This window comes from Apodemus sylvaticus, chromosome 12 (assembly GCF_947179515.1).
Source record: "Apodemus sylvaticus chromosome 12, mApoSyl1.1, whole genome shotgun sequence".
Taxonomy (NCBI): Eukaryota; Metazoa; Chordata; class Mammalia; order Rodentia; family Muridae; genus Apodemus; species Apodemus sylvaticus.
In genome coordinates, this window is record NC_067483.1 from 90,081,998 (window position 1) to 90,092,115 (window position 10,118).

General features: G+C 44.0%; 1 pseudogene; it reads left to right on the top strand.

Moving 5' to 3' along the window:
* Window positions 1-7,299, top strand: part of LOC127697099 (guanine nucleotide-binding protein G(s) subunit alpha-like) — a 30,464-nt pseudogene extending 23,165 nt beyond the window's left edge.
* The last annotated feature ends 2,819 nt before the right edge of the window (window positions 7,300-10,118 follow it).

The following is a 10,118-nucleotide window of genomic DNA, read 5'->3' on the forward strand; positions in this document are numbered from 1 at the left end:
TGTGTATATATCTTTATTATCTATGTATCTTATCTATAATCTTATTATCTATTATCTATTTTATCATCACCTACCTACAATCTATTATCCATATTTCTATCATCTATCATTATCTGTCTATCTGTCTATCTATCTATCTATCTATCTATCTATCTATCTATCTATCTATAATCTATCATTCACAATATACATACCTATTTATTATCGATTATTTATCTATCATCTCTCACTCTATCATCTATCAATAATCTGTCTATAATCTAGCCATCACAATATATTTATTACCTATTATCTATCATTTATCTATCATCTCTCACTCTCTATCATCTAGCTATCATATCTGTCTATACTTTATCCATCACAATATACTTATCTACCTATTATTTATCTATCATTTATCTATCATCTCTATCATCTATCTAGCATTATATATCTGTCTATAATCTATCCATCACAATATACTTATTACCTATTATCTATCTATCATTTATCTATCATCTCTCACTCTCTCTATTTATTATCTCTCAGTGTCTTACTCTCTATCATTTATCTACCATTTATCTATTTATTATCTCTCACGCTCTATCTATCTACCATCATCTACCATTTATCCGTCTACCTCTACTTTTAACATGCACACAGGAATCTGCCTCTAAGAACCCTTTATTTTATGTTTGTCCCTGTTGGCTGAGACTTCATGACTGTGGTAGGCTGAGCAACAGCTTCCTGAAGATGACCACACTCTAATCTCCCAAACCTGTACTGTGTTATTTTGCAGGATAAAGGGGACTTTGAAGAAGTGATGTCAAGGATCGTGAGATGAGGTGAGATTCCCTGGCTGTTCAGGTGGACCCAGCATCATTACAAAGTCCTTATGAGGCAGACAGGAATTTGAGTGGGAGGTGACATGACAACAGAAGCCAGGAAATGAAGCAATACAAGCAGAGGCAGTCCATAAACCAAAGTATGCAGTCAGTGTCTAAACACTGAGGAAGGCAAGCACAGGAGCTTCTCCTGCATGCGGGGGGGGGGGTGTAGGGGGGTAGGGAGTGACTCTGAATTTAATCCAGTGGGACTGACTGGGACCCTTCGGCTCTCGACCACTCCATTTGTTACTGTGGCCATAGGAAAGTACTGCAGCAGGAGGGTGCCACAGCCTGGACAGTAACTTTCTGTGCTCTCAGGGCCGGTTCTCAGGCACGTCACTCAGGACATGCTGTGGAGCAAGTTACCAGCGAAGGGAGTGGAAGGAAAGTTTCCTTTGTGGAATGTTGGAGTGACACTCAGGTCACCTTTGGGGTCCACTGCTACAAATGGCCAAAGATGAATTACTCTGTCCAATGTCTGATGTCTGGCGGGGCTAGGTCATCACTCCCCTCAGGACTCCTCTACATTTTATTATTTTCTGTCTTAAAGGTTTCAATGTGCATATGTTAATTATTCACCAGGCTTTTATTATTACAGGTTCATGCGTGCATATGGTGTGTTTTGATCATGTGGACCCCTGACTCTGAAGTTCCCCCTCTTCCCAATTAACCCACCTTTCTTTACAACTTTCCCCTCTCTTTGGGGAGAACCAATCACTATAATTATCGTTACTATCGGAAGCAAGGATGAAAGATTACTTATTGGCGCGCGGGCATCTCTGTAATGGCTACACCACTGAAGAAAGTGTTTCTCCCTCAACAGCCACTGATTGCCTGTAGATCCTCAGGGCTGGGCCTTCCTCATCCATAACAGAAGGTGTAGAGAACCAATCTTTTATAACTTGTTTTAAAGAAAGCATTTTAGCAACATTTTATTAATTCTTTGACAATTTGAGCATATTTACCTCACCCCCAACGCCTTTCACTACCACCATCTCCATCCCTTCCCACCCAACACTGAGATTTTTCTTCTTTCTCCCTTGAGTCCAGTCTATATCGCCCAGCTAGTCTTGGGTGGGGTCTGCACTGCTGTGTTGTCAGTCTCCCGGGGTCATATCATTGGAAAAGACTGACTCTTCCTCTCCCTGAAGCCGTCAAAGAGCAATTGGTCCTCAGCTTATGGGAGGGAGTTATGTCCACTTTCCCACCTCTCTACTGGGATCTTCTCTGGCACAAGTCTGTGCATACTGTCACAACTGCTTTGAGTTTATTGTGGGGTATTCACCGGAGAAGACTGCTTGGACATCCGTTTAAGACAAAAGAAAGTCTTCATTATCCAGCCATGGCTGTGTTGAGTATTTGGAAACCCCTAGCATTTCTCAGGGTAAGCTTTTAGGCATAAAAACCAAGTCCTGAGCTAACATATGTCAGTTAACAAGAACAGTCAGATATAAGCAGAACTACAGAAGCCAAAAGGCAAGGTTAGCATATTTAGAGACTTCCCTAGAATTGTGGATTTTAGTTGATTAGGTCTTTTAGTTTTGGCATGCAGCGCTGTCAATATGCTGACTTTTACGGCCTGAATGGTACAGAGTCAGTTGTGCTAAGGTCTAGGGGTCCTGTTATAAGTTCCTATGATATCTGCCCTGTTGTGTCTGGGGGGCACTGTCTCCTGGATGCTATTGGCCACCTCCGGCACTTCCAGTGCTCCGCCCCCTTTACTGCTTATTTTTATGGCTGGGGTTCTGGGCTCCAGGCCTCTGCTGTGTTTCTCAGGCAGATCTTCTCTGAGCAGATCTTCTCGGAGCGGATTTCCGAAGGCCTCAGAGAGATGACCAGAAGCCGAAGCAGCCTGCAAGCGACTCTCCTCGTGGAAAGCGGAACTTGTTCTGGAATGTGCTGAGAGCAGGTTTTCATCTGGGCCACCGCTTTTGCTCTGGAATGTGCTGGGACTGGCTCGCTTGCTCGGAAGACAACAACAGGGATGGAAAAGAACTTTGGGGGACAGTTTCAGACATCACGTTCTCCATGCTGGCCGCTCAGGGCACAACAGATGTCAGCGACCTCTGAGGCTGGGGATGTCTACTAGGTGGAATAAAGACAATCATGACAGCCCCTTAGCAAAGGACTCCCATTTCTATTTCTGGATATGATGGTCAGGAAGCAGCTTTCAGAGCCTTGACAGCAAGAGGAGCATGACCTCCTCTGTAGTGGTGTGGTCAGGTGATCTGTTTTGTATCGCCACCATGCAGGTAAATTCCAGTGACTTCTAACTGTGTTTAGAGAAGTTATATCTATTTGCTGCATCTGTTTTTACATCAACACTACCCCTCTTACTAAGGAAAGAAATCTCCTTGTTAGGTTAAAGTCCTTTCTAGCATGCTCAGTGTGTCAGCACAGTCCTTTCCCCTCCCAACTCTCTGTGGTTTTAACCTGGACGTTTAATCTTTGAGAGTATTTTCTTTTCTTCATGAGAGCATGCCAGGTCACCTGTGTCTGCATGCTGAAGTTCTGGTTCCCATTTCTCTTGGTCCTTACACTTCCTCAGAAGTCCTAGACAGTACCATAAGCAGGTAGATCCTGTAATTTAGAGTGTCAGGGACCAGAAGACATGAGATCTTTCTCCACTGGAATTAGTGTGTGACAGTAGCTGTGCTGTGACTTGGGGATATTCCCTTCTCTTTCATGGACTGCTGGCTCCTGTGTGTTGGGAACTCTTTGCCACTCTGATCCTTTGTATCCAGTGACCAAAGAGGAAGACAGTGGCCTATCACTTGTTCCCTGATTGGGAGTTGTAGACTGCTGCTCCTGGGTATCTAAGGCCCACCCTGGGCTCTGATGGAGGCTGACTCACTCTCTGCGGGTTTTCTTGGAGGACGTTTCTCTTGCCAAATGCTGTGGTTTGCATGTGACATGGGTGGCTTCCAGGCTAAAATTCCTGCTGCAGGGCATTAAGAAACTGAGAACTTCATCTGCTGTAGTGTATAGAGGTAATACCACAGGAGTGGTTAGGATGATTGAATAACAGTGGCTTTAAAAGGAGAGAGCTTGTGTGTGCAAGCTTGAACACACACACACACACACACACACACACACACACACACACTTGAGCTCTCAAGAGAAGCCACCCAAGGTAGGTCCTTCAGGCTTTACACTTGCAGAACTGTGAACTCAAACAGGCTTTCCCCCCATAAAGTTAGCCTCGGGTATTTTGTAATAGTAATGAAAATAGACTTGTATAATATATTCCAAATGTAAGGAAAAATAGTACCAAGCCCCCCTAGCAATTGCTCACTTTTTGTAAGTTTCCTTCTTTGTTCTACTGTGTAGATCTAGCTAATGCATCTCTACTATTTACTTACTATGAAATGCATATCACACACATATCATTGTCATCTGCACATGCGTGTGTTTGTGTGTCCTTGCTTCTATAACACCTGGGACAGACATTAAGGAGTTGTTCCCTAGAATAGTTGAAGGTGTGTTACAGATAGGATATTTAACACTGATATATTGTTATCATCTAACCCATAGTTTATGCTTTACTTTAATCACTTACTTTTACAGCTGTAGCAATTCCCTGGCAAATGTCCCAACACAGGCCCATGGATCGCATTCCGATGATCTATTGCCTCAGTCTCTAAGCCGCAGTGATTTCAATGCTTACATTCTTGTGACCCTGGCACTTTATTTTTAAAAAGAACATGGGGTATGCTTGGTGAAATGCCTTCACTTGGGGTTTCTCTGCTCTTTGAACAAAATTGAGATGTGATTTTTTTTGGCAATAACATCCCAGGAAATAGTGTGTCCGTTGTAGGACATTACTTAAAAAAGGCATGCAGCATTGGTTTGTTTAATTTCTGGTGATGCTAATTTTGATCACCTAGGCATGGCAGGGACTGTCATTGCCTGCATTACTAAGTTATTTCCCCCTTTGTAATCAATCATTATTGGCCGGGGAGTACTTTGACACCACATGCTTTTCTTCATCAAAGTTTCACCTACTAGCTTTTAGCCTTTGTAACAGGGTCCTGAGATCTTAGCACAACTGGCTCCGTGGTAGAAGCGCCACTCAGGCTGTAAAGCTCTGCACATAGACACCACCTGCCATTAAAAGCTGACCCTGAGAAAGGCTCAGGGCTACACTAGGATCCGGAACACCCAGTGTAGTCACCAGCCGGCTAATATATTTTCTATTGGTTGAGACCCAAATCCAAGTATGCTTCTCTCATAAAGACCAATGTGGTGGTTTGAATATGCTTGGCCCAGGGAGTGGCACTATTAGGAGGTGTGGCCTTGTTAGAGGAAGTGTGTCACTGTGGGGGTGAGCTTTGAGACCCTTATCCTAGCTGCCTGAGAATGCTGAGTTTTGCCTTTGGAATAAGATGCAGAACTCTCAGCATCTCCAGTGCCACGCCTATCAGGATGCTGCCATGCTCTCACCTTGCTGATAATGGAACGAACCTCAGAAGCTGTAAGCCAGCCCCAAATGCTGTCCTTTATAAGAGTTGCTTTGGTCATGGTCTCTCTTCACAGCAATGGAAACCCTAACCAAGACAGCCAGCGACAGCCTTTATCAGTATTTCTTGTCTGAACCTACCATTGTTTTCATTGCCATGAATTAGTGTATTAAATTTTTAATGGGATCCTCTTCCTTTGCTGGTTGGCCTTTCATGGTTCTAAAGAGCTATCACTTCTGGCCATTTATGTAGCTAAGGAGACATGAGTCTCACTTTACTCAGGGTGTAGAGTGTATTAATGTTCTTATTTATTTTGATGCTCTCCTTGACCCTGAGTTTGCCAGGGGTTGCCTGTTCAAGCCACCTCCTCTGCCCTCCTGTCGTGTCCTCATCTGCCACAGTGAACAAAAACATATTCTAGATTCTTCTTACCAATGTTCTGTTGCCTGCTCTGGAGCCATGGTCTCCTTCATGGAGAACCCTAGATCGGAGCACCTTCACCCTTTAACATGTAGATTCTTCTAAAACCAGTACAGATGCAAATGGTTTCTACAGGTTAAAAAGAAAAATAACGAAAATGGAAACAAAGGCTCCCCTGTCCCCCAGAAAAAAAGAATCAAATTTAGAAATTCCCAGATCTTCCTATTTTCTTGCTCTTTGTGGCATCGACCAGTTTGTGCCTCTTTGAGTCAGCTTTTTCATCTGGATGGTTCTCTCATTTATTAAGCAAATCATAAAAAATTAGGTACCCAAGAGGGATCTCCACTATGGTGGGGTCTCCTTTACCCTCGCGCATGGTGGGGCGGGCCTCAAGCTGCGGGCAGGGCCAGGAAGTGACCCTACTGTGCATTTTGGCTGGGGTGAATATGGCTGCAGGGACCCCTCACCTCCTCCACAATGAGAGAGGTGGCGGCTGCAGCTTCCTCAGCTCCTGCTTTCCTCGGAGCAAGGGGACAGGGGAGGAGGCGCGAGGCCAATGAAAAGATGGAGAAGCAGCTGCAGCCGGCTAACAGGGCTTCTCCGGTCACGCGCGCATGCGTGCGCATGCTGCTGGGTGCTGGAGAGTCTGACAACGCACGGTTGTGAAGCAGATGAAGACTTAGCATGGGCTTCAGCAGAGAAGGTCACCAAAGTACAGGGCGTCAACCGAAGGAGGCCTTTGAAACCACTGTGACCCTCACGGGCAGCCTGCTGCCCACCGCAGAGCTGGCGAACCAGAACCAGCTCTGAGTTGACAACTGAGCACCATGAACATGCAGAACGTTGACTTTTCCTCATGTCAAGGCTCTGTGGGAGGATGAGGAAGTGCGTGCCTGCTATGAGCTCCAATGAGTACTAGTTGATTAAGCCGGGTACTTCCTGGACAGGGTCAACGTGATCAGGCAGGCTGACTACGTGCCAAGTGACCAGGACCTGCTGTGCTGAGGCGTCCTGACCTCTGGAGTCTTTGAAACCAAGTTGCAGGTAGGCAAAGTCAACTCACACGCGTTCGAAGTGGGTGGCCCTGCTGTGAACGCTGTATGTGAATCCACTGCTTCAGCGGTCTGACACCCATTATCTTCGTGGTGGCCAATGGCAGCTACATGGTCATCGGAGAGGGCAATCACCCCATCTGCCTGCAGGAGCCTCTGAATCTCTTCAAGAGCATCTCAGGAGCCTGCACACCATCTCTGTGATTCTTTTCTCAAGCAAGTAAGACTCGCTTACAGAGAAAGTCCTTGCTGGGAAATCGAAGACTGAGGACTGCTTTTCAGAGTTCAGCTGCCACACTCCTGAGGATGCAATTCCTGCACCTCGAGAGAACCTACGTGCTACCTGGGTTAGCTCCGTCCTCCGGGATAATCAGCACTGCTCATGGAGAAGGGCACTGCTACTGTTAGTCCCGCTTTACCTGTGCACTGGACACTGAGAACGTCAAAGACTGCTGTGGTATCATCCTGTGCATGCTTCTCGGCCTGTACAAGCTGCTCTAAAAAGGGAACAACACCCACATTTAATTCAGCCTTAAGCATGATTAATTAAGGGTGCAATGCAATTGTACAACCAGTTGATCACCCACCATGAATACTGATGCAATCTTTTCTCTTCCTCCACAGCGTTTCTGATTTCGGCTTTCCCCTCAGTTTACTTAGAGGTTCCAAATCCAGTGAGCTTAATGTGGCCTGTGGAAGAAAAAGGAATAGGCCACAAAAGTGCCCTCTCACTTTAGGTAAATAAAATAAAAGCAACAACAAACAGTAATAAAGAAGTAAATGATATAAATAAAAAACAAAATTCAAAATGAAATAAATTTTGTGTTATGCAACATTAAAAAATCAAAATTAAATTTGAGCATAAAAATTAGGTACATAAATCATGCTCATTTTATGCTTATCAGAATGAATAAATAAAATACCACTTAGCCATAGAAAAATTGCACTTTGCTACACGAGTTAAAGTTGGTCAGTAATTCAAAATGAACATTTCACAAATTATTTACACTTTTTCTTTCAATCTCTTTATTCCCTTCTCTAACAAGAAATGTGCATTGTATCTTTCTTTCTTTCTTTCTTTCTTTCTTTCTTTCTTTCTTTCTTTCTTTCTTTCTTTCTTTCTTTCTTTCTTCCTTCCCTCCCTCCCTCCCCCCTCCCTCCCCCTCCTTTCTTTCTTTCTTTCTTTCTTCCTTCCTTCCTTCCTTCCTTTCTTTCTTTCTTTCTTTCTTTCTTTCTTTCTTTCTTTCTTTCTTTCTTTCTTTCTTTCTTTCTTTCTTTTTTTCTTTCTTTCTTTAATCCAAGAATACATAGAAAGTAGTTTTAATGTTACTAACCATGTGATTATGAAAATAAAAGAAATATTAAGTGGTGTGCAATACTTTTTCACAGGGTGGGGGGGGGGGCGGCCACTGAGGATCATACCTGATCATTTTGTGGTCAAAGTCTCTTTGGTTGATTTTTTTTTTCTTCCCTACCTGACAATTTCTTTCTCCCATCCAAGTGCTGACCAGATCAGACCTTCCTTAGTTTCAGAGATAGTGTGGAGATTGGACAGATTCAGGGTGGTGTGGCCTAGATGTACCTTCTAATCTGAACTATGTTTGGGAAAAACCATCTTGATTTATTCTGCTATCGTTAGCTAGAAGATTCTTAACCACAGAGTTATTTTCACATACAGACAAGGCCTTAAAAAAGAGTAAAGTGCGTTTGCATCAGTTCTGAAGAGTCATGAAATGGATTTACCAACAATTTATGTGTACCTGACCTTTGCTGCTAACATGTTAGCTGTTACACCCTGTGGAAAATGACTGGATTGGCACACTTTAATTAACACCACATTATGTTCTTCTCTTTAGAATTCTGAGAAATTGATGCTTCTCCAGAAGACCCCAGATAAAAGGCAACAATCTAGAGCTGAACTGGATTTACGCAGGAGGCTGTGTGGTGTCTCTAGGAGTCTTCAGCGTTGTACACGATGTTAGCATACTTCTGGGAGAAGGGGATTTTTAATGCCTCATATCGGCAAGTTAAGTTTTAGTTTTTATACCTGGGTTATGTACTTTGCTATCAGTTTAAATAGCTAGCTATATGATTTACATCCTTGCCAGGAATAGAACTTAACAGAATCTAAGCGGGCACAATCTTGTGTTTGTCTTTAGGTCTCTGTACCAACTCCATCACCTCCCCCCTCTTAATGGTATTCAGCTATGCAGTCTACTTTCCCTGGGACGTTGCTTTGCACATTTAAAAACCCTTTCTAGAACTACCTGATTTTCATTCATGCTAAGGTTTGTGTAAGGGCAAGTGTTCCTCGTCTCTTCTGGGCATGTTTGTAATAACCAAATTAATATAAGAGAACTCCAGGGTTATAATTAATTACTACCATGATGTTTATAATTTTGTACAAAATGAAAATGTGGCCATCTTCAAGCCCCCTAAAATGCTGTTAACATCACCAAAGTAAACCAGATGTGGTGGCTCACGTATTCAGGCGGCTGAGGTGGGAGGATCTTGAGTTCAAGGTAACGTGAAGGAAGTGCTGAGCTGGAGTTTGGCTTGCAGGGTGTTTATCAAGGATCAGTATCTGTGGGTAGGAAGGGAAGGAAGAAGTCAAATGTGACACAGTTGTGGCAGAGCCTTGTCTACTCCCAAGGAGCACACTTGTCCATACGGAGCCCATACACGGTCTATCAGACCCACTACAGAAGGCTAAAAGGTCTGGGTCTCTGCGCTTGCCTTTTATCATGTGTTGGATCAGAACCCCCGCAGAGGTTGGGCTGATGATTAGCAGGCAGTTACATTCAGGCTGTTTAGAACTTGTCCCACTAAGGTAGAGAGCTACCTCACCCATCTAGCTTGACTGGTATCTTCAGAAGAAAGCAATAGCAAACAGAATATAGGGAGGTATATGATGCTGCATCCCAGCCAAGAGTTTGGGTCTGTTCCAGAAACAGAGGACTGCTTTAGCCTGCTTCAACACCAGGGAAGCAGGAGCCACCATGGACTGGGTGATCTGTGTCAACAGAAGAATGCCTAAGGATAAATACAGAAAGGGCAAAACTGCAGTAGTAAGAAAGGCGCGCCATGCAGACACTAGCCACAAGAAAACCAGCACACCTCTGTTAATATCAGACAAAATGAAGTGTTGTTAGAGGCTGAGGTAAGTCATGTGTGGTGGCAGAAGCTCAGATCATAAGAGACAGTGAGGCGATCAGAAGGTGCATCAAGGGGACAGGCTGGAGGAACTCCTCCAACCAGGTACCAGCTTAGATAGCTCATTTCTTTAGAGCAGCCGTGCTCAGCCTGTGGGTCATGAGCAC